At 44.1% G+C, this 25917-nt stretch overlaps 1 protein-coding gene across 7 annotated transcripts in view; it reads right to left on the bottom strand.

Annotated features, from left to right (window-relative positions):
• Positions 1–25917, bottom strand: part of LOC138751297 (ataxin-1-like) — a 302985-nt gene that overhangs the window by 47086 nt on the left and 229982 nt on the right. For 5 of the 7 annotated variants that reach the window (XM_069913418.1, XM_069913415.1, XM_069913412.1 and 2 more), the window contains one exon: positions 11584–11652. The exons of 1 other annotated variant lie outside the window; for it this stretch is intronic. The gene's annotated coding sequence lies outside the window, so the exon portion shown is untranslated. Of the gene's footprint in view, positions 1–5665; positions 5725–11583; positions 11653–25917 lie in introns of all 7 variants that reach the window. One more of the 7 variants, XM_069913414.1, reaches the window with a different exon arrangement.

Below are 25917 nucleotides of genomic sequence, written 5' to 3'. Positions count from 1 at the left end.
TTCCAACTGCAAGGATTTTTGAGGCCAGAGTGTAAAACAACAACACTCTCTCCATTAGAAGTTGCCCAGAATATACAACCTTGAAACACAAGTATTCATGACAAAGCTGCTGCCATTTTGGAATGGGAAATGATTAACAAACACGGCTTTATCATGAAGTCACACTAAGCCACATTTGAATCTCATTACAATACAATGGCTAATTTTGAATCTCGTCTGTAATTACAGAGATATTCCACTCAACAACATACAATTATATGAAGCAGCTTGATAGAAATCATCCATCTATGAAAAGCAAATGGTTACTCACAGATAAAAAGCTATCTGTGTTTTGATATTCTCCCTTAATATGTACTTTGGCTTTGTGCCTATTTTCCCCTTAACAGCCTTCCGAAGTGCCTTACAAGATTTTTTTTATGTTAATCATGTTAATTGGCACAATTAAGACAATTACCTCACCAGGTGCAGAGATCAAGCTCAAACAGAAAAAAAACAAACTACATCTTATAAAAGCAGGAAAGTGAAGTGGTGCATAACATGATACGCAGATTCTTCTCACAATGAATGAGACCTACGCAAATGTGGCCAGTTTCCAGATTGGTGGATCCCACACAGCTGAAAGCTAGTCACATGTTAAACAGCCAGGATGTGTTAAAAACATGTTTTTTGCACTCTCATTCTTGGCAAGTACCAACAGTTTTACATTTGGTTGTTAGCTGCTAACTCAAGACACTTGTTTTACAAAAACTGCCATGTAAATGAAGATCTTGATTAGGTATATATTTCTGCTGATTCAGTGCAGTTAACTTTCAGTGTCAACATAATTAATCTGCAGGAATAAAAAATGGAAAATACTGAAAATACGCAGGCTACATTTTTAAAGTGAAAATGGCATGGTTTCAGGATGATGACTTTTCAATCGAGCTACACAAGTTAAAAATGAAACGTTTTAGCTTGCAGAGAAAGGAAGGAAGGAAAAAATGAGAATGGCAAAGGCTTGTGAATAACAATGCATGTGTCAGGGGAAAGTTTATATCACAGAAAATTTATGACAAAAGGCCATTCATCCCATCACATCTCTGTCAGTTTTTTAAAAAAAAAACAGCACTCTAGCTGAATACAATTTTCCATCTATTTTGATTTCAGCCCTAGAGTGTAGCTCAAGTACATTCCCAGTTACTTGAATCTGGTAGGGGTCCTTCTATCAGTTATTTTTTAAATCTATGTCCCCTGGTTTTAGACCCCTTTTGAGTTACTTTTTTCTAGGCCCTGCATCATTTTAAAAATCTACATTAACTCCCCTGTGGGTCTCCTCTAAAGAAAACAACCATGATTAGCAGGTTAAATGACATTTGGCCATTGTAAACTACCCCTTGTGCAAGCAGGAAAGAAAATCGGGTGAAGAGGGATGTGGGAGTTAATCAGATGCAAGAAGAAAATTTAAGATTACTGTAGATCAGCGTTTGATAATTGGTATACATAGAGTGGACCCCAAGTGGGTTTCTGTGCAACAGAACAAACTCAGTTTATAACATACTACTTCATTCTTCATAACAAAGTACATTTCACACCCATCTCTGTTAAATTTAACCAGTCACTTAACTACACACTTTGTCCAGTTTTGGCACACTGGAGAATGGTATAATTTTGGTTGTTTACTCATCAGTTCGTATTTTTTCCAGAGTAATGCACACACCAAATTTCAATAGAGATTGATTGTGTGCTGCCGTCAGGATTTTCATCAGCTTCGGCATCTAGTGGTAGAGGAAGGAGGTATTTTCTACCTCCAATAATTGAGGTGGTTCTTCTAAGCTTCAGGCAGTGTTACCTTTTTGTAGCAGTGGGGAAGTTAAAGGCAAAGAATTTGAAAAATCAAGGGGTTAAAGCAGTAGATAAATCTCTTAGACCCTATAGCCTGAACCAGCCCTTGTGTTCTAAAGAAGGTGGCTGCAGTGATATCGGTAACAATCTGCCAAAATTTCCTGTCCCCAAATTAAAAGGGAAAAAAAATCTAATATTGTTTTTTTTTTAAATTTTAAACGTAGACATATAGCATGAAAATAGGCCTTCCTGGCCCATTAACCCATGCCCCCCCAAATGCACCAATTAACCTACAAACATCGTACATTTCTGAAGGGTGGGAGGTCACTGGAGCACCCGGAGGAAACCCATGCAGACATGGGGAAATGTGTAGACTCATTAGAGACAGTACCAGATTAGAACCTGGGTCACTGGTGCTCTAAAAGGGTTGTGCTATCCTCTACACTAACTCTACCATCCTGAAGAAAATAAGACCATACCCAACATCTGCTGTCATCATCAAGGAAAGAGTATCAAGTCATTTAGAAGAATTTGACATTAGATGGTTAATGAAGAGTAAATTGTATCTGGAAAAGTGTACATTATTTTTGAGAATATAACCAACAGAGTAGATCGGAGGGAAACCAGTGATGTTTGAACTTTCAAAAAACAATTGCTACACAAAAGATTACTATGCAAATAAGGACTCATGAGGATGGCAGTAACATGGTAGCATGGATAAAGAATAGAAAGCAGAGGGCAGGAAAAAACAACTTTTCCAGGCTACCACAGGGATCAGACTCGACAACAGAAATGGGGCAATGGAGCCAAGTTTGTTGATGATGTAAAGTTTGAAGGGAAGTGAGCTTTAAAGATCATTTGTTGAACTGTGTGCCATTTTCTAGAGGATAATGTATATGACAAATTCAGCAGAGCTTTGACTTTGGGAAAGAGTGAATTGCCTTCTGAAATAATGTGTAAAACTGGTCTGTACTCACTGAAGCTTAGAAGAATCCAGGATGATCTCTTTGAGCCATACAAAACTCAAGAGGACATGATAGGGGATGAGAAGAGGTTTACTTCTTCTGGTTTGGCAGGTTTAGAACTAAAAGGAATTGTGTCAATATAGGATAATCAACCATTTAGGTTTAATTTTTTTTATCTAGAGGTTGTAAATCTTTTGGAACTCTTGGCTTCAGAAAACTATGGATCTTCACAATTTTAAGACTGAGATTGACAGATTAAAAATAATGGGATTGGAGAGAATGGAACGATGTTGCATCTCTTAAATCTGTCATTGGCTGCCACGTCTTTAACTACGCAAGCCCAAGGCTGTGCAAATCTATCCTCATACCCTTCAACATTTAAAATTTTTTAGTATTTAAATTTAATGATACAATATGGCAGAAGCTGTACTGTAGGTTTTGGAGAGTGGCTAGAAACCAGAACATCTGTTAAAACCCACATCAGTCACAGGGAGAATGTACAAACTCTTACATACACTGCCAACCCTTCTAAGAAGTGGGTAAACTTACTGGGAATGCTGCACCTATGGAGCCTTTCCCACTGCCCCACGATTTACTGGTAAATTGGCAACCCGGCATTTTAAAGGGGGGTCCCGCCCCCAGCGGTGACAATGCGAGAGCAGGTTTTGCTTTCACACCGCCAGAAGGCAATTAGTGTATCAACTCGGCTGGGCTCTAACACTTGCCCCCACCAAGTGTCAGAGCCCAGTTGAATTTAACTCGTCCTGCCAGGATGGGACGTTTCACACCGTGCAATTATCAGGAGCGGACTCAGTAAATTAGTTGGTTAACCCACACAGAATCAGCAGTGTGAAAGGGGCTATAGACAGCACCAGATTCGAACCTGGGTCGCTATTGTCGCAAAAGCATTGCGTTAACCATGCAAACCATTTATCTTCAGAGCTTTGTTTTAAGGCGTTTCTTAAACTCCATTTAATCAAGTTTAAATAGCCCCTTATATTTTTCTGTCCAAAGGTTTACTTGCTAATATTCCTCAAAGTATCTTGGGTTATTTTAGTGCATTAAAATGTATGATAAACTGCTGTGGCGGCCCTTCACAGCTCCCCCACGTGGCCTCACAAAATGAAGGAAGAATGCGACGATCCAGCAGGCTGCATGAGGCCCGCAGTGCTGCCCTCCAATTGGCCATAACCAAAAGAGCTTAACTGGCCTATCAAGGAAAGCGGAACACAAACACACCTATCAGTGCTGAGAGGGCTTTGACCACGCCCCTCACTCAACTTGAGAATAAAAGCAGGGCTTTGAAGCCCAATAAAGTTCAGTGTGTTCATTCAACTGGGTTTGTGGTGTTTTTTCTGGGAACAGTGTGTTCTTTCTGAGCTAACTGACATACAGCTAAAACTTCTCCTGTACTATAGGCTCCGCAGAGCCATAGCTTGTAGCCTTGATAATGTAGCCCATCGCACTGAAAAAGAAAGCTTTAGCTTTCTCGGGTGATTTAACTGTTTATAGCATTATTATTGATTCAACCTATTCAGTACAACAAGTTTGAAAATTTCTGCTACTTTTTCACCAAAAGATTTAGAGGTTAAAATAAATAAGCCTCTTTCAGGGCTCAGAAACCTATGGATATTTTGTTTCTTACACATTATTGAAATCAAAAATGTAATAAAGGAGTTTAAAAAAGCACTGATTTGGACTGTTTCACCTCCAGCTCTGATAAAACATATTCAGAGAGCTCATTCTGATCTTAAGCTGAAAATCTGTAAAGCCATAATAGATCACAAAATGTTCTATAATTTCCAACTTGGGCATGGTACTTGTCTAAAACAGAAAGTTAACAAGTATTGTGGCAAGTTCTTCATATGACCACCTCCCCACCCCCCCGACCCCATCAATTTTTTTAAATGATAAATTTAGGTACTTAAAGACAACTTTGAGAAGCAACTTTGTTTTTGGCCTTTTTGTTGATTTTCATCCCATCCTAGTTTGTCCAGGTTTTCAGATCCTTCCAGATATCAACCCAGTTTTATGTTTTACTTAACTGTTGTCATGACTTATTGTGCTTCTACATTTCACTAACTCATGTTGGTCTATTAACCAATTACCACTGTATTTCTAACCAAAATGTACAGATCCTATTACACAACAATGAAATTAGTTGCTAATTACCACCAGCCAATGCTGGTACAAGTCAAGAGTGGCTATTTGGAATAAGAGTCAATGAGGTTCATTTGGGTGTAATTATGTGGCGCGGGCTCAAAGTCTGGAACGTCCTGCTACTGTGCTATATCTATAAATTAAGATTCTTAGCATTTGTTACAACTAATTTAAAATCTTGGGCAGTTGCAGGAGTAGCTGGCCAGTTGCATCTTCCTTCTGATCCTGACATTTTGCATGCTGCCTTTTAACTCCAACAATCCTGGTTCAATCCTGACCTTAAGTGCTCCTGTGTGGAGTTTGCACATTCTCTCCATAACTACACTGGTCTCCACCTGTTGCTTTGGTTTTCTCTCACATCCCAAAGACTGACTTGCAAGTTGCTAGAGTAAGTTACCCATGGCTTAAGTAACTGGAAACAGAATCGGGGATGTGATGGGAGTTAAGAGAGAATACATCACAATTCTATCGGAGAAAAATGAAGGGGGATTTGGGATTGAGGATTATTTTTATGGGGTACACCATCACTTCAACTATTCCCCTGGAGTTGTATGCTCTTTGCTAAGTAAAAATTGGTGAGCAATGAACTTTCTGTGGGAGCTCAACATTAAGCAAGTAAATGTTTCCTTTGCAGCTTCCATTTTTCTGGCTCACAGAGAAAAGGATGGGCTGAGTTTGTGAGAGATGTTAATAAATTTATATGTAACAAGACCACATACCCAGTTACCCTAGGGATAGACATGGATTTCTATATCAGAATCTTCTTCCAGATAGGAGTCTAGAGAAAGAAGGCAAGGAAAAATGTTAAAAAGAAAACAAGGCGTAGACAAAGTAAAGAGATTTATTGAGGATAAAGATACAAGTTTGAAAGACAGGGACAAACAAAAGTTGAGGCAACAGAGACACAATTACAAAGGGGAAAATTAAAATACTGCAGATAATGGGAACCTGAAACAATTCCAAAAACAATACCACAGGAATTTACCAACAAAAGAACTGCACAGTTCATGTTTTGGTTGTACTGTTATACTTTTAACAAAGTAATTCCTTGCCTGTATTCAATCTCTACTTTTATTTTACTTTTGAACAGCAACAAGTTTTTACTTAAAGAGAAAAAAAGTCCATGAAAAGAATTACATGCTTCCAACTCCCGAGTTAAAATTTTCAGTGCTTTTTATCTATTTTAGGTCAACTCACATGCAAGTACAAGTCATGGAAAATAAAATAAAAGGGTATAGTATACTGTTAAAGACAAAAAAATATGTTAAAATGGGAAGAAATTGTTTTTGAATCTGGGTGTGCATTTTCAAACTCCTGTATCTTTTACCCAAAGTGGGGAAGTATCTGGGGTGGGATGAACCTTTTAATATGTTGACTGTTTTCCTGAGGCAGCAGAGAGTGTTGAAGGAGGTGAGGTTGGTCTGTGTATTAGCCTGAGCTGTGTTCACAATCTCTGTGATTTTTGGAGTCCTCTACCAAACTGGTGGATGTAGACAGGAGGTGCAACCATAATAAAAATGAGAAACTCTGGGGACATGCAAACTTTCTTTAGGCTCCCAAGGAAGTAGAGGCTTTGGTGCATTTCTTGACTGCAGCATCAGTATGGTTGGAGTACAATAGATTCTTGGTGATGTTTACACCTACTCTGCTCTCTCCACCTCAGCTACACCTACTCTGCTCTCTCCACCTCAGCTACACCTACTCTGCTCTCTCCACCTCAGCTACAGCTACTCTGCTCTCTCCACCTCAGCTACAGCTACTCTGCTCTCTCCACCTCAGCTACAGCTACTCTGCTCTCTCCACCTCAGCTACAGCTACTCTGCTCTCTCCACCTCAGCTACACCTACTCTGCTCTCTCCACCTCAGCTACACCTACTCTGCTCTCTCCACCTCAGCTACAGCTACTCTGCTCTCTCCACCTCAGCTACAGCTACTCTGCTCTCTCCACCTCAGCTACACCTACTCTGCTCTCTCCACCTCAGCTACACCTACTCTGCTCTCTCCACCTCAGCTACAGCTACTCTGCTCTCTCCACCTCAGCTACAGCTACTCTGCTCTCTCCACCTCAGCTACAGCTACTCTGCTCTCTCCACCTCAGCTACAGCTACTCTGCTCTCTCCACCTCAGCTACAGCTACTCTGCTCTCTCCACCTCAGCTACAGCTACTCTGCTCTCTCCACCTCAGCTACAGCTACTCTGCTCTCTCCACCTCAGCTACAGCTACTCTGCTCTCTCCACCTCAGCTACAGCTACTCTGCTCTCTCCACCTCAGCTACAGCTACTCTGCTCTCTCCACCTCAGCTACAGCTACTCTGCTCTCTCCACCTCAGCTACAGCTACTCTGCTCTCTCCACCTCAGCTACACGTACTCTGCTCTCTCCACCTCAGCTACACCTACTCTGCTCTCTCCACCTCAGCTACAGCTACTCTGCTCTCTCCACATCAGCTACAGCTACTCTGCTCTCTCCACCTCAGCTACACCTACTCTGCTCTCTCCACCTCAGCTACACCTACTCTGCTCTCTCCACCTCAGCTACTACAGCTACTCTGCTCTCTCCAACTCAGCTACAGCTACTCTGCTCTCTCCAACTCAGCTACAGCTACTCTGCTCTCTCCACCTCAGCTACAGCTACTCTGCTCTCTCCACCTCAGCTACAGCTACTCTGCTCTCTCCACCTCAGCTACTACTCTGCTCTCTCCACCTCAGCTACACCTACTCTGCTCTCTCCACCTCAGCTACAGCTACTCTGCTCTCTCCACCTCAGCTACACCTACTCTGCTCTCTCCACCTCAGCTACAGCTACTCTGCTCTCTCCACCTCAGCTACAGCTACTCTGCTCTCTCCACCTCAGCTACAGCTACTCTGCTCTCTCCACCTCAGCTACACCTACTCTGCTCTCTCCACCTCAGCTACACCTACTCTGCTCTCTCCACCTCAGCTACTACTCTGCTCTCTCCACCTCAGCTACACCTACTCTGCTCTCTCCACCTCAGCTACACCTACTCTGCTCTCTCCACCTCAGCTACAGCTACTCTGCTCTCTCCACCTCAGCTACAGCTACTCTGCTCTCTCCACCTCAGCTACAGCTACTCTGCTCTCTCCACCTCAGCTACACCTACTCTGCTCTCTCCACCTCAGCTACACCTACTCTGCTCTCTCCACCTCAGCTACAGCTACTCTGCTCTCTCCACCTCAGCTACAGCTACTCTGCTCTCTCCACCTCAGCTACACCTACTCTGCTCTCTCCACCTCAGCTACACCTACTCTGCTCTCTCCACCTCAGCTACACCTACTCTGCTCTCTCCACCTCAGCTACAGCTACTCTGCTCTCTCCACCTCAGCTACACCTACTCTGCTCTCTCCACCTCAGCTACACCTACTTTGCTCTCTCCACCTCAGCACCACTGTTACAAACCAGGCTGCTTACTCCACAAATCCATTTATCTGCACAAGGTTAGTTCCAACTCAAGAGGCTCAGCACTATCGAAAGGAAACCCGCCTGCCTGACAATAGCAAGCATCATCTCTAGACACAAGACACGGGAGGAAAGAGAGGGCTGTCAAGATTGAAAACCATTACATTGCAAGTTTGTAAGTAGCTCAGACACCTTTCAGTCCAACTCAGCAAGAATGAACAGAATATGACACATTCCAATATCAAAAGAGATGTCAATTTACTGGTGAGAGCAACACGATGTTGCTTTGGAGAACAGTTTGATCATGTTTTTGCGACTTAAGTATGGATTTGAATATAAGATTAGAAAAATAGTAAACCATATTGCCCCTTGAGACCATTCAATAAAATCATGCCTGATTTGATCTTGGCCTCAACTTTATTTTCCTAAAATCCTCAACTCTCTTAATTTTTTTTTCCTGCCATAACCATGGCTCTACGAGATAGGGAATTCCAAACATACAACAGCAGAGAGGAAACTCCCCATCATCTAGGCCTAACATGGAAAACCTCTCACTGTGAAGCTCTTGCTAGGATTCCAGAACCCCCATTAGGGAAAACGCCCTTTCAACATTTACCTTATCAAGCACTCTCAAAATCCACTAAGTTTTAAATAGATGACGTATTTTTACTGAGCTCCAAAGAGTACAAGAACTCCGTCAACTTTTCCTGTTAAGCCTTTCTTTCAGGAATCAGCAGAGCAAATCTTTTAACTTCTTCCAGTGCAAATATACCATAGAAAGTAGGCACAGAAGGCTATTCAGTGCTTCGAACCTGCACCACCATTTATTTGGCATTTTTACATAGAAACTTCAGAATTATTCTGAAAAAAATTAGCATACTTACCTCTGGTGTGACCCAATGTGGTAGTTTACACAGGGGCACTTTTACACAGCCTTCCTATGTTGTGAAATTTGTCAGAGGGGGAATGTCGTATTCATTAGGCCTATTTTTTATGGAGTGGCTGCAGTCATTTTACACTGCAGCCGCACCGTAAAAATATGTAAGGGTCCCAGTGGAAAAATTATGGGATGGAACTTAGATAATAAATTCCATCTCAACATTTTCACACTGCCACTGGAACATAAAATTTCCTGAAATTTTCTGCTCTTCAGCATCTGTGTAAAAATGCCTACTGATCATAACCAACCAATTCTTTCTGATACTTTAGACCAAATTGCATGCAACATTTAACAAGGATAATCTTCAATTTCCTCACATAAATGAAAGAAATGCTTGCCCATTTGTTTTAGCCATCCACTGTTTCCTACTCAAAACTTTCCCACCTTGGTATTACCAATAAATTAGGCTTAAAAAAAACTTGGTCCTTTCTTCTAAGTCATTAGTAGAGATCATAAATTGTTGAGGTCTCAGCAGATATCCCAAAGTCAACATCAACCTATAAAATGCCTTCCTGAAATCCAAAGATACATCAACTGATCCCTCTTTATTGTTCATGCTCACTAAATCCTCAAAAATTCAAAGTTATCAAGCTGCGTTTGGAACATTGATTTGATTTTGAGAAAGCTCATGACAAAAACATTGTGTGGATTCATCTGCCAGAATGGAATTCTGACAACCATGATTATAACTAGTATCATTAAGGGAGCATCTGGCTGAATGAATGGCTAGTGACCAGAAACATCAGTTGAATTTTTCTTTTAAATGATTATATTCTTGACCTGCATTTGGAAGAAAGAGCAGATAAAGCCATTTCAGGCAGGTAACTTGCCAAATGAATAGAGGGAATGGAAAGAGGAATTTTCTCATTACTTCGTTGGCAATGGTTCATGAAGAGAAAACCATACAAAAATATTGTAGCATCTGCTTGGTCACTGGGGCAAAAAAAGCTCAGACAAATTAGGCCTGGCAATGAAGCAATGAAACTATTTCTCAAAGTCTATCAGAACTATCCTCTGTATCAGTTCTGAACCAACTCAGAGCCAATCCCTGCAACATAGAAATTGCACAGACAACACACACACACACACACACACACACACACACACACACACACACACACACACACACACACACACACACACACACACACACACACACACACACACACTACGAGGTCAACTGTTTTGGAAATGCAATCATATTCTACCAACTAAATATTTTCAAGGAATGGAAAAGCATCAGATTACAAATTTAAAGAACTAACAAAACTTTAGCTGAACACAGAGCTGGTGGTTCTGAAGCCATATGGTAAATCTCTGCAGAAATATTGGATATTCAGTCGGTCTCCTTTAACCCATCTTGCTCAGTATTATATGATGATACCGGTCTAGCAGATTTTTCAGATTATTGGATGCATGTAAAAACAAAAAATGCTGGAGATGGGTTTGAGCCCTTCATCAAAGTATGAGAAAATGCCAGCAAGCTTCAGAACAAAAGAGTTGGGGTGGGGTGGTGGAGATAATAGGTGGAGAAAGGAGGGAGGGGACAGCAGCAATGAGGGGGAGGGGGGTGGTAGGGCTGAGTGGTTGAAAGAACTGTAAAGATTGGAAAAGGGGGGAGGGGGAAGAAAAGCAAGCAGGCTTAATGGAAAGCAGTAAAGTCAATGTGGTTGGAGGGGGCCCAGAAGGAAAATAATAAGGTGTTGTTCCTCCAATCTTTAAGGCCATGGAGAGACATGTGAGCATGACTCTGAATTGAAGTGGTTGGCCACTGGGAGGTTGCTGTGGTTGGAACGGAGTGGAGGTGCTGAGCGAAGCAATCTCCCAGTCTGCAACCGGACTCTCTGATGTAGATATTGATGCTTGATCTTATATTTAATTTGGTTCTTCTGTATCAGTAGATGATACGGATCGTGTGCAGGCAGAGAGATTTAGTTTAATTTGGCATTGTGTTTGATGCAGACTTTGCCATCTGAAGGGCCAGTTCCTGTGCTGTACTGTTTTATGTTCTTTGCTCTTTCAATATTACACATTAAATGACAAATGTTACAGGTCACCTTCCATTTCAAAATATCAAGGGAAATGTGACTAAGTGAAGCTTAAAAGGAACCAAGGCTCTGGCAAGCAGGTGGAAACCGGAGAATGGAGGGATGCGAGAGATCTAGACCCCCAGGGAATAGAGGGGAGGAAATAGCTTCCTTCCACTCTTAGAGGAAAAAAGGCAATGCCACATTTAAATCCAAGTAAAATAAAGTTTCAGAATAACATGAAAATAGCTCACCAACAGAAAGATTTGTTAGGTATTGTCCATTTACATTTAACTTCATCTCACGCAGGTTTTGACAGCGCACTATAAAAAGAATCAAGAAAAGCTGTTTCAAAACATGAAGACGCATTGTTCTCAGCATTTCAATTGATTAAAAGCTGTCTTCAGCTTTGGCATATAATCAGCACAAAATTCTAACTGGCTCATACAACCGAATGGAACAAAAGATATTACTCAGAAACTTTCATCACTTGAAGCTTAAACTTCACTACATTTCCCAAAGAAATAAACTTTTTATGCAGCAACTAAAGCAAAATTTGAAATGATAGCGTCATCAATTTGTTTTGATTCTCAAAAATAGCATCACCTTCCCCCCCCCCCCCCACCCCCCCAAGTTAAACCATTCATTGCAACTTTCATGCCCTTCAAAAAGATGAACAGCAAGGCTTTCAAGATGAAAACATTGGTTATTATGACGGGTACCAGGCTACTCTGACAAATAAAAATAAGCTCTGGTATTTATAATCAGACACTGAACACAATGCCAAAGTAAACTAAACCTCTTCTGCTTGCACACTCTTTGATAAGTAATTAACTGATGGAAATGTCAGTCTCTGCTACAAAGGTAAAGTTAATGCACAAAACAAACCTAGAAGAACCATTGGGAGCAAAATTATTCAAAGAATAATTATAAGATATTTGTTAAAATAATAAAATATCCAATGCACCTGGCCATTTTTCTATGGACCAAGTTGGAGTGAATTTTGTATTAGCAGAACCAAATTCTCTACATCATGGTGCCTTTTTGGACATGGAATAGAGAGAAAACTTTCAAATCCCATTCAAGATAACAAGGGTGAAACACGAAAGTCTGCAGATGCTGTGATTGTAGTAAATGCACACCAAAATGCTGGAGAAACTCAGCTGGTCTTTTTAGCATCTATAGGAAACAAAGATATATTGCCGACATTTTGGGCCTGAGCCCTTCTTCAAGGAAAAATCAGGAAAGGCAGAAGCAGGATATATCAGAAAGTCTCCCAATTCAAACAATGGGGGTAGAATCCAGACAACAAAGGTGATAATTGAATGTGATAAAATGTGGTAGTTGAATCTGCACTGGACCATTACATTTCCAATTGCTGCTATGACATCAAGAGTATCGACTTCACTACTCCCCTCACTTATTTCAAATCTCATCCCCTCGGAATGCCTGTCCCTCCACTCTCTCTGCACCAATCCAAACTTCGCCATCAAACCTGCAGGCAAGGGTGGCACTGTTGTGGTCTGGCGCCCTGACCGCTATCTGGCTGAAGCCAGACGACAACTCTCAGACACCTCCTCTTACCTACCCCTCCAACAGGACCCCACTAAAACTCATCAAACCGCTGTATCACACACAATCTCCGAACTCATCACTTCCATCACCTCCCTGCCATGGCCTCCAAACTTATTGTTTCCCAACCCCATACTGTTTATATCTCTTACCCAAGATCCACAAACCTAACTGTCCCAGCAGACCCATCATGTCCACATGTTCCTGTCCACATGTTCCTGCCCACTGAATTGGTTTCAGCTTACCATGACTCGGTTTTGTCTCCCTTGGTCCACCTACATCCAGGACACTTCACACGCCCTCCATCACTTCAACAACTACCAGTTCCCTGATCTCGATCACCTCATATTTACCATGGATATCAAACCCCTATACACTTCCATTCCCCATATTGAAGGCCTCAAAGTCCTTTGTTTCTTTCTGGACAACAGAACCAACCAATCCCCCTCCACCACCATCTTCCTCCAGCTGGCAGAACGTCCTCACCATCAATAATTTCTCCTTTGACCCATCCCACTTTCTCCAGGTTAAAGGGGTAGCCATGGGTACCTGCATGGGCCCCACCTACGCCTGCCTTTGTGTTGGCTACATGGAGCAATCCATGCTACAAGCTTACACAGACAAGGACCCACAAACTCTTCCTCTGCTACATCAATCACTACATTTACCCATGATCAGCCCATTGACTTCATCCACTTCCAACTTCCACCACAACCTCAAATTCACTTGATCCATCTCTAGCAACACTCTCCCTTTGCTTGATCTCTCTATCTCTATCTCCATTTCAGGAGATAAACCCACCAAGTCCCACAGCTACCTCAACGACACCTCTTCCCACCATGTCTCCTGTAAGGATTCCATTCTCTTAATTCCTCCATCTCCATCGCATCTGCACCCAGGATGAGGACTTCCACGCCAGATCATCAGAACTTCTTTAAATAATATGGCTTTCCCTCTACTACCATCAACTCGGTGCTCACCCATATATCCTCCATTACCCGCACATTGGTCTACCCCCTCTGTCCCCATGCGCAACAAGGATAGGATTAGTTTTGTCCACACCTCCAATCCCACCATTTTCCGCATCCAACACATCCTCCTCTACCATTTCTGCCACCTACTACAATGATCCCACAACTAGACACATATTCCCCTCGTTGCCTTCTGCAGGTACAACTCCCTCCGTGACTCCCTTGTCCAACCAAGCTTCACCCTGGGACCTACCCCTGTGACTGCAGGAGATGCTCCATTTGCCCCCCACACCTCCTCCCTCAGCACCATTTGGGGCCCCGAACAGTCCTTCCAAGTGAAGCAACATTTCATTCGTGAATCTGCAGGAGTCATCTACTGCATCTGGTGATCCCGCTGTGGTCTCCTCTCCATCAGAGAGACTGGATGCAGATGGGGAGATTGCTTTGTTGAGCACTTGGGCTCTTTCTGCTGCAGTGGATCTGCAAGTTGGCCACCCATTTTAATTCTCCACCCCATTCCCTTTCTGACATGTCTGCCCATGCACTGCCAGGCTGAAACCGCATGCAAATTGAAAGAATAAGACCTCATCTTTTGACTGGGCACCTTCCAACTGGATGGCATTAATATCGACTTCTCTGGCTTTTGTTAAAACCACCACCCCCCCCACCTCTGCTTCCCCTGTCATTTCTCCATTCTTTGTCTCCTTTCACGCAGACATGATAAATTTTACCTAGTCCCTTATCACATCCAACTAACACCTTTTGTGGGTCTCGATTCCTCCCCCATTCTGATATATCCTGCTTCTCCCTTTCTGACTTTTTTCTTTAAGAATGGCTCAGGCCCAAAACGTCGGCACTATATCATTGCCTCTAAAAAGACCAGCTGAGATCCTCCAGCATTTTCGGTGTGTTTTAACATAACAATAATACCACCCTCAGCTCTTTCTACACTTCTACCAAAGTCTTTGTTAATGCTATTGAGTATCAGAAAAATTCAGACAAGTTGCTGGACTCATAATAAACAAAACTATCATATTATTCATTAAATATCAAAGAAGAAACTGCTGAAGGAACTAAATGAGCCAGGCAACATCTGTGGAGGGAAGTAGACAGTCTGCATTTCAGGTGGAAACCCTGTTTCAGGATCAAGGAAAATGGACAGTGTATGTTTTGGGTGGAATCTGTGCTTCAGGATCGAGTAAAATTCAGGAGCGCCGGCTACACTGTTCCTGCAATAACACGCGCAACCAGAAGGTTTGCGCTCAGTGAGCAGACTAGTTTATTGGAGGCTGCTGGGCTGCACTTAGACTCCCAGCCTGGACCTGGCTGAAAACTGCGCTGGAGAGTGCTGATGTCATCTAGGTGTCATGTGGTCCCCAAGCTTGGGTTTCTGAGCCACGAGCTGGAAGGAAGGGAAACCCCCCCCCGACAGCGCCATTTTGGCCGGCTGCCCCGCCGCATGGCTTACAAGAGGGGCCGGTTCGCCTACCTTGTGGTGAGCCACCACACTGGCAACATTTCAGGTCAAAAGGTTCCTTCAGCTATGTGTTTTTTTTGCTCCAAATTACAATATATATATAGTCTCTTGCGACTTCATTAAATACACATTTGTTGTTCAATGATATAATGTGCATTTAAATATGATTCAGGATGGATGATATGATTTCCTAATCCGGCTCACAATTAGAATAGACCAGTCACAATATTAAAGGCAACAGGCAAAATCCTCTGGAAAACTTTGGGAATAAAAATAAATGAGATATGAAGTAATCCTCTACATTTAAACAATACAGTTATAATTTAATTAAATATACTCATAATATTTTTAAATACTGGATGGAGAGTAGTAAACACAGAAACTAACTACATAATCTACATAGTCTGTTCATCCTTCAGTGTTCATTGTGGCTAATCACTGGCAACAATTTATTTGGATTATTTCAGTTTTTACTGACTGGAACTTTTGAATAAACAAATTTAATTTATTCCATCTTCCTCACCCCCCCATATCCAACCTCATTATTCCTCTTTCCACATAGGATTTGACACAAAAATTGACCAAGTTGACATTGCCTTCCCATTATTTAATGTGATAAGCATGTTGTCACAGGGCCTGTATACTTATGACCAGGTCAGTTCATACTTTTAACATCTTTCAGTGCAAAACATCTGAAAACCTAAAGTGCAGTTAAATCTAGCTATTGTCAATTAATGCCCTGCTACTGCAAATTTTTGCTGCTGGCTGTTGGCATTCCAACTTTGAGTGTACAAAATTAACGTGCAATCTGATGTTTTCTAGGAAAGAAAATAAGGTATTGTTCAGTTCAGACCAGGGATACACTAGTGCAGTTCCAAGACCATGACCATAGTTAAGATTTATGGTGAGTCCCTAGATATATGAACCACCTATTTCTCAGTAAAAATTTGCAGAGACTTGGGAATGGTTGTACATGAATCACAAAAACATAGTTTGTAGGTGGCAAAAGTTCTGGTGCTTATCAGTAAGCTCTGGTGTTGAGACATTTCACCAGATGACCTGGATGGCCTGTTCACGGAGAATAGCCTCATGACGTCCATCAAATCCTTGTCTCTCAGGTGTCTGCAGGATGTTCTGTGCTGACCACAGCCTGATGGATTTATGGTCAAAGGTATTGGTCAGGAAAAAAGCTTTTCAACAAAGTACAGGTAGTGTGGCAACGCCCAACTGACTGTGATGTTATGTGGTAATGGAGCCAGGCCTGGGATAGTTAGAACCTCAGCATTTAGCGCCCCTTGGTGCCCTCGTAATTTGGTTCCACACACAGCCTGATGCAGCCACAGACGAATGTGGTTATCAGGATGAGGGCAACATTGGGTATGCCCTTGCTCCCTTTGTCTGGTGTCTTTATGAAGAGTAGGAGAACCGAGAAGTCTGGGAGCCAAGCAAAGATGCCCGTGACAGGCCCAAAGTGTGATGGGTGGTGACTAGCACCTGGATAGAGAGTTAGAGACAAAGTTAATGGGTGTGTGTGTGTGTGTGTGTGTGTGTGTATAAAGCTGCATTTGCAGCAGGATCAGGTATGCACTTTTGTTCTAAAAGTTTAAAGTACCTGGGTAAAACACACAAAGAGATATTGGTCAAAGTGCTCAGAAAGAATAGGCAGCAACAATAGCAGGACAACAATTACCACAACTTCACATTTGTTTATTTCATTATAACTGTGAACTCAAACTGGTGTGAGAAAAAATGGCTTCACTTCATTGGGTACTAGAGTAAAAGGGAGCACTTCCATTGGAATGTCTCTCACATGCACAAGACTGGAATGGGTGACCAAGCTAAATGAATAACTGGGCTGTAGACAATAGAACCAGAAAAGTAGTCACAGAGATACAGTATGGAAACAGTCCCTTTGGCCCACTGGTCACTCCAATCATCAAACACTCACTTTAGATTAATCTGACATAAATGCCACTTGTATTCTCTCCATATTCTCACAATTACCTCCTCCCCAGTATTTATTACTCACCATCAAACAAGGGACAATTTACAAAGGTCCAATGACCTACCACCAACAAGAGGAAACTGGAGCATCTGGTTGAAACCTAGTTGGTCACAAAGAGAATGTGCAAACTCCATGCCAATAGCACCCAAGATCATGAATGAACCTGGGGCTTGACTAAGTGCACTAGCATGCTAGACAGTCACTAATCTAAATTGCCATAGTGGTAGCTACACTGCTACTGAAAGAACACACAACCAGACGGGTTGAGCTGAGTGAGCAGAACTGATTTATTGCAGGCTGCTGGGCTGGACTTATACTCCCAGCCCGGACCTGGCTGAAAACCGCACTGGAAGGCGCTGACGTTACCCGGAATTACAAGTGCGGCTGGTTCACCTGCCTAGTGGTGAGCTGCCACAAAGCCCCACCCCACCCCCTCCCCAGAACCAGCTCCAATGTCCTTTTCAGCTGGGCAGCCTCACTTCTTGGGCTGGGCCACAGTCATTGGTTCGCTAGGGTTGAGGTGCGCTGGCTTCAGCCTGTCCACAGTAAACAGTTCCCGCCTGCCGCTGATGTCCAGCGTGAACGTAGACCCTGAACGATCCTCGTAAGATCTCTGCAGAGGTGCCGCGTCCAGAACCCGCCGAATAAAAACGTACTTCTGTGGAAAGCAGCTTGCTGGGGATGTGAGATGACTGTGTGCTGTGTCTGGGCAGTGGTGGGGGTGCGAAGGAGTCCAAGCGGGCCTGGAGGTGGGGAAGCAGCTTGTCTGGCGACCGCAGGGGTTTGTAAGGCTCATTGATAAACTCACCAGGAAGTGCCAGCTGATGACGCCTGCAGATCCTCCTTGGGCGTGGAGCGGATGCCCAGGAGCACACAAGGCAGTTCGTCCACCCAGTTGGGACTGGTGAGGCGGGCCATAAGTCCTGACTTAAGGTGGCGGTGCAGACGGTCGACCAGCCTATTGGCCTGCGAGTGATAGGCTGTGGTGCGGTGTTGCTCGATCCCCAACCTGTTGGCGAGCTGTGCCCAGAGTGCAGAGGTGAACTGGGCACCCCAATCGCTGGTGAGGTGATTCGGAATGCTGAACCGGGCGACCTAACTATGCAACAGGAGTTCGTTGAGGCGTCCGTCATCGGGATCCCCTCGGGCCAATGAGTGGTGCAGTCCACCACCATGAACAAGTAACAGTTGTCCCAGGAAACGGGTAAGGACCCGACTACGTCCACGTGAATGTGGTTGAACCATTCCCGGACATGCTCGAACTCTTGCACGGGTGCCCTGGTGTGGCTATGTACCTTGGACATTTGGCAATGGGTGCATGTTCTGGCCCAGCCTGTGATCTGCTTCCTCAGCCCATGCCAGACGAACCGCTCTGCCACCATCCGGACCTTGGATCTGATGGACGGGTGCAAAAGGTTGTGGATGTGATGGAAGACTTGCCTGCGCCACTGCTGGGGAATCACTGGCTGAAGACATCGCACAGGACGGTGCTTCCGCCGCTCGGAGTCGGGACGTCTCGGAACTGCAGGCCTGTGATGGCAGTCCTGAAGCCTCGTGTCTCCTTGTTGGACTTCTGGTCCCAGGCGAGCTGGTTGAAGTCAAGACCGGGTGTCAGCGCGCAGATGGCCAGTCATGAGAGTGCATCTGCCTTATGCCGAATGTCGGTAGTAAACTCCGACACGAAGGAGAGGTGACGCTGCTGGTGGGCCGACATCGCGAGTGCCTGGGTGAGGGGTTTGTGGTCAGTGAAGATGGAAAAAGTCCTCCCCTCCAAAAAATAGCCGAAATGCCGCACCGCCAGGTACAAGCCCAGTAACTCACGGTCGAAGGTACTATACTTGCACTCTGGTGGATGGAGAAGCCGGCTGAAGAATGTCAGTGGCTTCCATTGTCCATTCACCTGCTGCTCCAGGACGGCGCCGTCAGCTGTGGGAGAGGCATCGACAGAGAGCACGATATGCAGGTTGGTGTGCGGGCAGGCGCGCATGGTAGCCTTCGCAAGGGCATCCTTGGTGGACTCGAATACACTGCAGGCCTCTAGGATCCAGATGACCATTTTGTGCTTGGCTGCGATGAGGGCGAATAGTGGCTTCATGATGCGCACAGCTCCCGGGATGAATCGGTTGTAGAAGTTGACCATACCCGAGAACTCCTGCAGCCCCTTGAGATTGTCCGGACGTGGGAACTCCTTGATAGCAGCGTCCTTCGTAGCAGCGGGCGTGGCTCCCTCGGCCGTGATGGTATGGCCCAGGAACTGCATGGACTCCTTCCTAAACTGGCACTTGGCTGGGTTGATGGGGAGGCCGAAGTCGTCAAGCCAGGAGAAAAGGTTGCACAGTTGGGCCTTGTGTTGCACCCGATCCCTGCTGGCAATGAGGATGTCGTCTAAGTAAATGAAGAAGAAATCCAGGTCTCTGCCCACTGAGTCCATGAGGTGCTGGAAGGTCTGAGCGGCGTTCTTCAGCCCGAACGGCATGCGAAGGAATTCGAACAAGTCGAAGGGGTGATGATGGCCATCTTGGGTATGTCCTCAGGTGATACCCGTGCACCAAGTCAACCTTGGAGAAAACCCTCACATCATGCAGGTTGGCTGTAAAGTCCTGAATGTGAGGGATGGGGTAACGGTCAGGAACTGTCGCCTCGTTGAGCCGTCGATAGTCTCCGCAGGGGCGCCAGCCGCCGGAGGCCTTCGGGACCAGGTGGAGCAGCGAGGCCCACGGGCTGTTGGACCGCCAAATGATCCCCAGCTCCAACAGATGCGAAAACTCCTCCTTCGCTACTTGGAGCTTGTCAGGCGGGAGCTGGCGTGCTTTGGCATGAACTGGTGGGCCCTGGGTGGGAATGTGGTGGAACACCCTGTGGTGCAGCGAGGTAGCGGAGAACTGTGGCTTGAGGATGGTCAGAAACTCATCCAGGATTCGCTGGAACTCGTCTCTGGGCATGCTGATCATGGCCATCTGCAGCTGCTCTGTGCAGGAGGCGTCGAGGCGAAAGGGCAGGAAAGTACAGGCATCCACCAGGCCCCTACCCCGAATGTCCACTAGAAGCCTGTGGGCGAGGAGGAAGTTGGCACCCAGGATGGCAGTCAGAAGGGACGAGATGGTGAACCTCCATGAGAACTTTTGTTGGAAGTGGACTCTCTTGTCTCCATACGTCCAAATCTCTGTTGCATTCGCCGCATGGAGGGGAAGTCCTCGAGGTTGGTTCCTGGACTTGATGGCCGTGGCAGGATGATGCTGATCTGGGACCGAGCATCAACGAGGAACCACTGGCCGCTGACTGAGTCCCACAGGTAGAGGAGCCTGTGTCCTTGACCAGTCGCCGCAGCCATTAACAGCGGCCAGCCTTCTCGTTTCCCTGGAACGAGCAGGGCTGACGACACTTCCAAGCCTTAGCTCCCCAGTGCTGGTGAAAGAAGCAGAGGCCTGGAGCAGATGCCGTGTCCCTGGTTCTGCACTTGGTGGCCCCTGCAGGGGCCGGATGCTCTACTGCAGTGCTAGGGGCGGGCTTGGTGTGGTCATGCCCGTGCCTCGTGACCTGCTGGACCGCCGAGCCCTCCGGGAATCACTCAAGCCGTAGCTCTTGAGCCTTCTGAATGACCTTCTTTGGGTCGGTAAAGCTCTCTTGGGCCAGTAACGGCCGGATGTCCTCGGCAGATGATTGAGGAAAATGGGCTCAAAGAGTGGGTAGTTGGTATGATCACCCATGAGCGCGAGCATCTTGTCCATCAGCTCCATCGGGGACCTGTCCCCCAGGGCGTCGAGGTGCAGCATCCGAGCGGCACACTGGCGTTTGTATAGTCCGAGGGATCTGGTGAGCACTCGCTTGATGGTCTCGTATTTGTTTTCGGCGGGTAGGGGTAGGTGCTGAACGAGGTGCAGCACACATTTGGCGGTGGCCTGGTCCAGGACGGCGACCACATGGTAGAATTTGGTTGTGCCAGATGAAATCTGGTGGAGGTGAAACTGAGCCTCTGTGTGGCCGAACCAAGTCTCCGGCTCTATTCAGGCAGCTTGATGGCTATAGCACTGATCCCAGGTTCGCTCATGATGGGTTCAAAAACCTTTGAACCAGTTGGGGTCACCAATTGTAGCGGCAGCTACACTGCTACTGAAAGAACACAAAACCAGATGGGTTGAGCTCAGTGAGCAGAACTGATTTATTGCAGGCTGCTGGGCTGGACTTATACTCCCAGCCCAGACCTGGCTGAGAACCGCGCTGGGTGGCGCTGACGTCACCCGGGCGTCACATGGTCCCCCAGCGCGGGCTTCTGAGCCCTGCGCTGAGAAGAAGGGGAAACCCCCTACGGCACCATTTTGGCTGGCTGCCCCACTGCGTGGATTACAAGAGGGGCCGGTTCGCCTGCCTAGTGGTGTGCCGCCACATAGCAATGGATAAGGGGGAAGCTCAACAAGTAGTGCATACTCTCACGTTATGGCAGTTTGGGTAATGGAAACTAATGAAAAAATAAACAAAAAATGTTTACAGAGAACTGAACTTGTTCACCAATGGCACTTTTATAAAGATTTGCTTTGGAAGCTGACAAGGCAATCTTCTATTCAAGCTTGGACAGTAGTTGCTTTACCAAACAATGCGACATCCATTTCTAGTTAATTAAAACAATAACCCCTTTTCTTCTGCCCACAATACAATCATACTTCATTTGCATTAAGACCACTCTTCCACAGAGGTGTGACTGTTAAGAGTAAAATTTCCTCTACAAAAGCATCTCCACTTATAACATGGGATTTACTGGGGGGGGGGGGGGGGAGGGGGAGGGGTTAGGGGGGAAGGAAAGGCTATAGTTATGGAAAATCATGATGAAGGTTTTCTCAGAACATCTTTCTAATATGCTGGGGCACCATCCAGTAATAGAGTTAATGGTGATCAAAATACAACAGAAATCACAGCACAGCAAATTATAGGCACAATTATGTTCTCTTCATCTTCATCGAAACATTGCCAAAAAAAATGGATGAACTAATGGCAAATATAGTGGTGGGTAGCCAAAAAATGGATGAACTAATGACAAATATAGTGGTGGGTAGCATTGACCTAACAGCCATTACTTGATAGATGGGCAGTGAATCAAACCAATGCATTCACTCACCAAGCAATTGTGCTTCCTTAGATTCTTCCCTGTCACCAGTGAGCAATCCTCCTTAAGCAACAGATCCTGAGGCTCTCTCCCCAGGCCAGCCCCGACAGCCTTTAAACAGTTTGCCTCTGTCAAAAGCCTTGAAACGGTTTTTAAACATGGATTTAAATAATCTAAAAAGTTTAAAAACTAATTTGTTTACTTAAAAAAAACCCAAATTAAATATTTTAATAACATTTAAACTTTATCTTGATTTCTCAAGAAAATAAACCAATAAACGTTGCATTTTCAATCACAAACGGTGACACCCCAATCACATGAATGTGGTCATAGCACAAAAAATGTGCTGGAGAAACTCAGCAGGTTCTGCAATGTCCAGAGGAGGCAAAGATACATGACTAATGTTTCGGAACAGAGTCCTTCATCAAGGTTTGAGCAAAAAGCAGACGTGAATAAAAAGGCCAAGGAAGGAGGAAAGAAAGGGCAATGTGAAGAGCACAGGCCAACAGACAAGAGGGCGTGAATAGAATGGCAGAAGAGAAAAAAAAAAGAGATTTGATCAGGGGATGGAGTATCTCTGTGAATGTAGAGCGCAGAGCTAGAGGAAAGGAGACAGAGGTGTAGGGAAAGAGAGAGAGAGCAGGCAAGAGCTGGTGAGGGAGAGAGAGTGAGTTTCATTTCTGTATTACACGACTCCAGCATCTGCAGACTTTCTAGTTCAGTGAGAGTGAAGCCCTCTCTTCTTCATCTGATCCTTTGCCACATATTAAACTGCACTCTCTTCCCATTTTCTGCCTCAACAGCAGGCAGCATGGGTAGCAATCCTGTGATTACTGTCCTTAAATTTGCTACCTATCTTCTCTGAAATCATTCTGCAGGACCGCATCTTCTTTCCTTCTTACTTCATTAGTGTCAATGTGGACTAGAACCTCTGACAACTCACACTCCCCCTCAGACTGTCCCATACCCACTCAAAATCATCCTATTTGTGGAAGTTTTCCGTGTGCATAACTGCTGCCCAATTCTTCTTTGGCTTGGCTTCGCGGACGAAGATTTATGGAGGCCTCTACTGCAAATGCATTCATTTTTTTTGCCTGTAAGAGCCTTGGGTCATCCTGAAATTGTGAAAAGTACTATAGATGCAAATATTTATTTCATCAAAATATCCATCAAATCTAACTGGAGAGTACTAAGCACAAAAAATTCTGTACTGTATTTCAATTTTAAAGACTGTTGGGAAACACTACATTTTCAGGGTGGTGGTAAACCAAGGTCTTGTCTGCTGTCTTAGCTGTAAATAAAGAACCCGTATATTATTATTTCAAAGAACAGGGAATTAAGTATTCCAGGGGATCAAGGTTATAATTTAATCAAGACTTTTGGGCATCACAGTTGGCGAAGCGATTAGGGTCAAATCCAGTGCTGTCTGTAAGGAGTTTGTACATTCTCCCTATGTCTGCATGGTTTTCCTCTGGGTGCTCCAGTTCGCTCCCACCCTTCAAAAACGTACGAGGATTGTAGGTTAATTTGTATATTGAGGGGGGGGCTGGGATGGCCTCGTGGGCCAGAGGGCCCGTTACAGTGTCATACGTCTAAATTATTATGATGAATCTGATATTTTAATTACCAGCACAGTTGCTGCCCATAAGTATTTGCTGCCTGCAAATACTTAGAGTGTTTCCTATATTACAGCCTTGATAATATTTGACAATATACAACATTGGCTGTAAAGTGTTTTGAAATATTCAGAGGTCATAAAAGGCATTGTATAAATTGAATCCTTGTTTTCAGTGAGTAAATAAGTTTGTTTTAGTCTCTTCGTTGCTGCATTACAGATACCTCACCATATCTTGGTACAATTTGTTTCAAATTTGTTAATTAATGAGGAGAGCAGTCTTTGGTGAAGTGTGAAAGAGGGGTGTTGTTTGGAAAATTATTCAATGAAGCTTAGAGTGAGCTTCAATCAGGAATCAAAAAGATGAGACAACAGAAAGCTCCGTTTCCTTTACAATGTTGTCCATATATGCACAATTTTTCAGCCTACCATCAGGGTTAACGCTTCCCCTCTCTGCAGTTTAAATGTTCCTTGAAGAGAATAGTAATGGGGAAAAAAATAAATTCAACTAAACAATTGAATCAGAGCCCTGCACCTTCTTAAGTCTGATCAAACAATCAATCACCCCCTTAAATCAAAACTAACATTATTACTTTGCTTTATCACTGTGCACATTTCAACTCCATCTTTCTCTCTGCCTGCATGCAGCCTCATTATTAGTTCATCTGCTGTTTATTCTCAAGATTAAGGGTGTTCATTTCTCATTATGGCTAGTTCCTAAGCCATACCTGGAGCTACTTGATGGGCAAGTTTAAAAAAATAATCGAGAGCAATAATAACTGGCAATGAGAAACCAGAAAATTTAATAATTTTCAATCTTCTTTGAATAAAGACAAGAACAGCTATTAGCAATAGACTACTAACAAAGCTGAAGAAATTATGGACCAGAGAAATTGGCAATGAAAGTAAAAACCCCACTATACCCTGTTGCCATCTCAACACCTCTTTGTGGCACTCACTAAGGCAATGGAAAAAAGTTGGAGTACTTCATTTCCAGTGTTTCAGAAGGCTACTCTGTTTATCCCACATTGCTCACAAAAGAAATGAATTCACCTCGGGACTTCTTGGAATAACCATCCAATGCACTTGGTCAAGACATCCCAGAACCTTTATCAAATTGTATTTCAGGTCCTGTGATGAAAGAGGAGGAAACCCCAAGTCAAAAACATCAGAAAATGAGACAGGCCTGAAAGTAGCCAGTGGCAAAATAAAAACGAAAGAATGGAATGGAGGAACTTAGTTGCTACAAATTTGCCCAGAAGTTGTTGTGACTTCATAATGTGAAAATACCATTAATGATAAAAGTTTAATGGTTTACCCATTGATTTAATTTCTACTTTAAAAATTTTAACTTTAAAAATGTTAAAATTATTCAAAGGAAATGAAATAAACACATTCATTGCAAGTAAATAGCTGAGGAAATTAATTTCAGCAATAGTTTTGTGACCTCAATCAAAGACCAAATTTCCAACATTATGACATGTTCTCCACTGTGAGAACTTTATTATAAGCATCGTAAACAAAGCCAGATCCATCACAGACTCTGGCCTCTCATCCATTGTACTCATCTACGAAAGGCATGGTCTCATTAAGGCAGCCAACATCATAAAGGACCCCCATCACTCTCGTCACAACCCATTCCCACTGATACCTTTAGGCAGAGGGTAGAGAAGCCTGAAAACCAGCGCCTCCAGGTTCAAGAACAGTTTATTTCCAATGGTTATCAGGCTCTTGAACCTCCCCATGCTACACTAATCATGGACTGCTCAGAAACCACAAAAAAATGCACTATTGAAATGCCACTTTTTTTCCTCCTTGCACTATGATGTAACCATTTATCAACTATCGTT

Source organism: Narcine bancroftii, chromosome 1, assembly GCF_036971445.1.
Source record: "Narcine bancroftii isolate sNarBan1 chromosome 1, sNarBan1.hap1, whole genome shotgun sequence".
Taxonomy (NCBI): Eukaryota; Metazoa; Chordata; class Chondrichthyes; order Torpediniformes; family Narcinidae; genus Narcine; species Narcine bancroftii.
The sequence above is the reverse complement of the archived record's forward strand: the minus strand, read 5'-3'. Positions and strand labels throughout refer to the sequence as shown.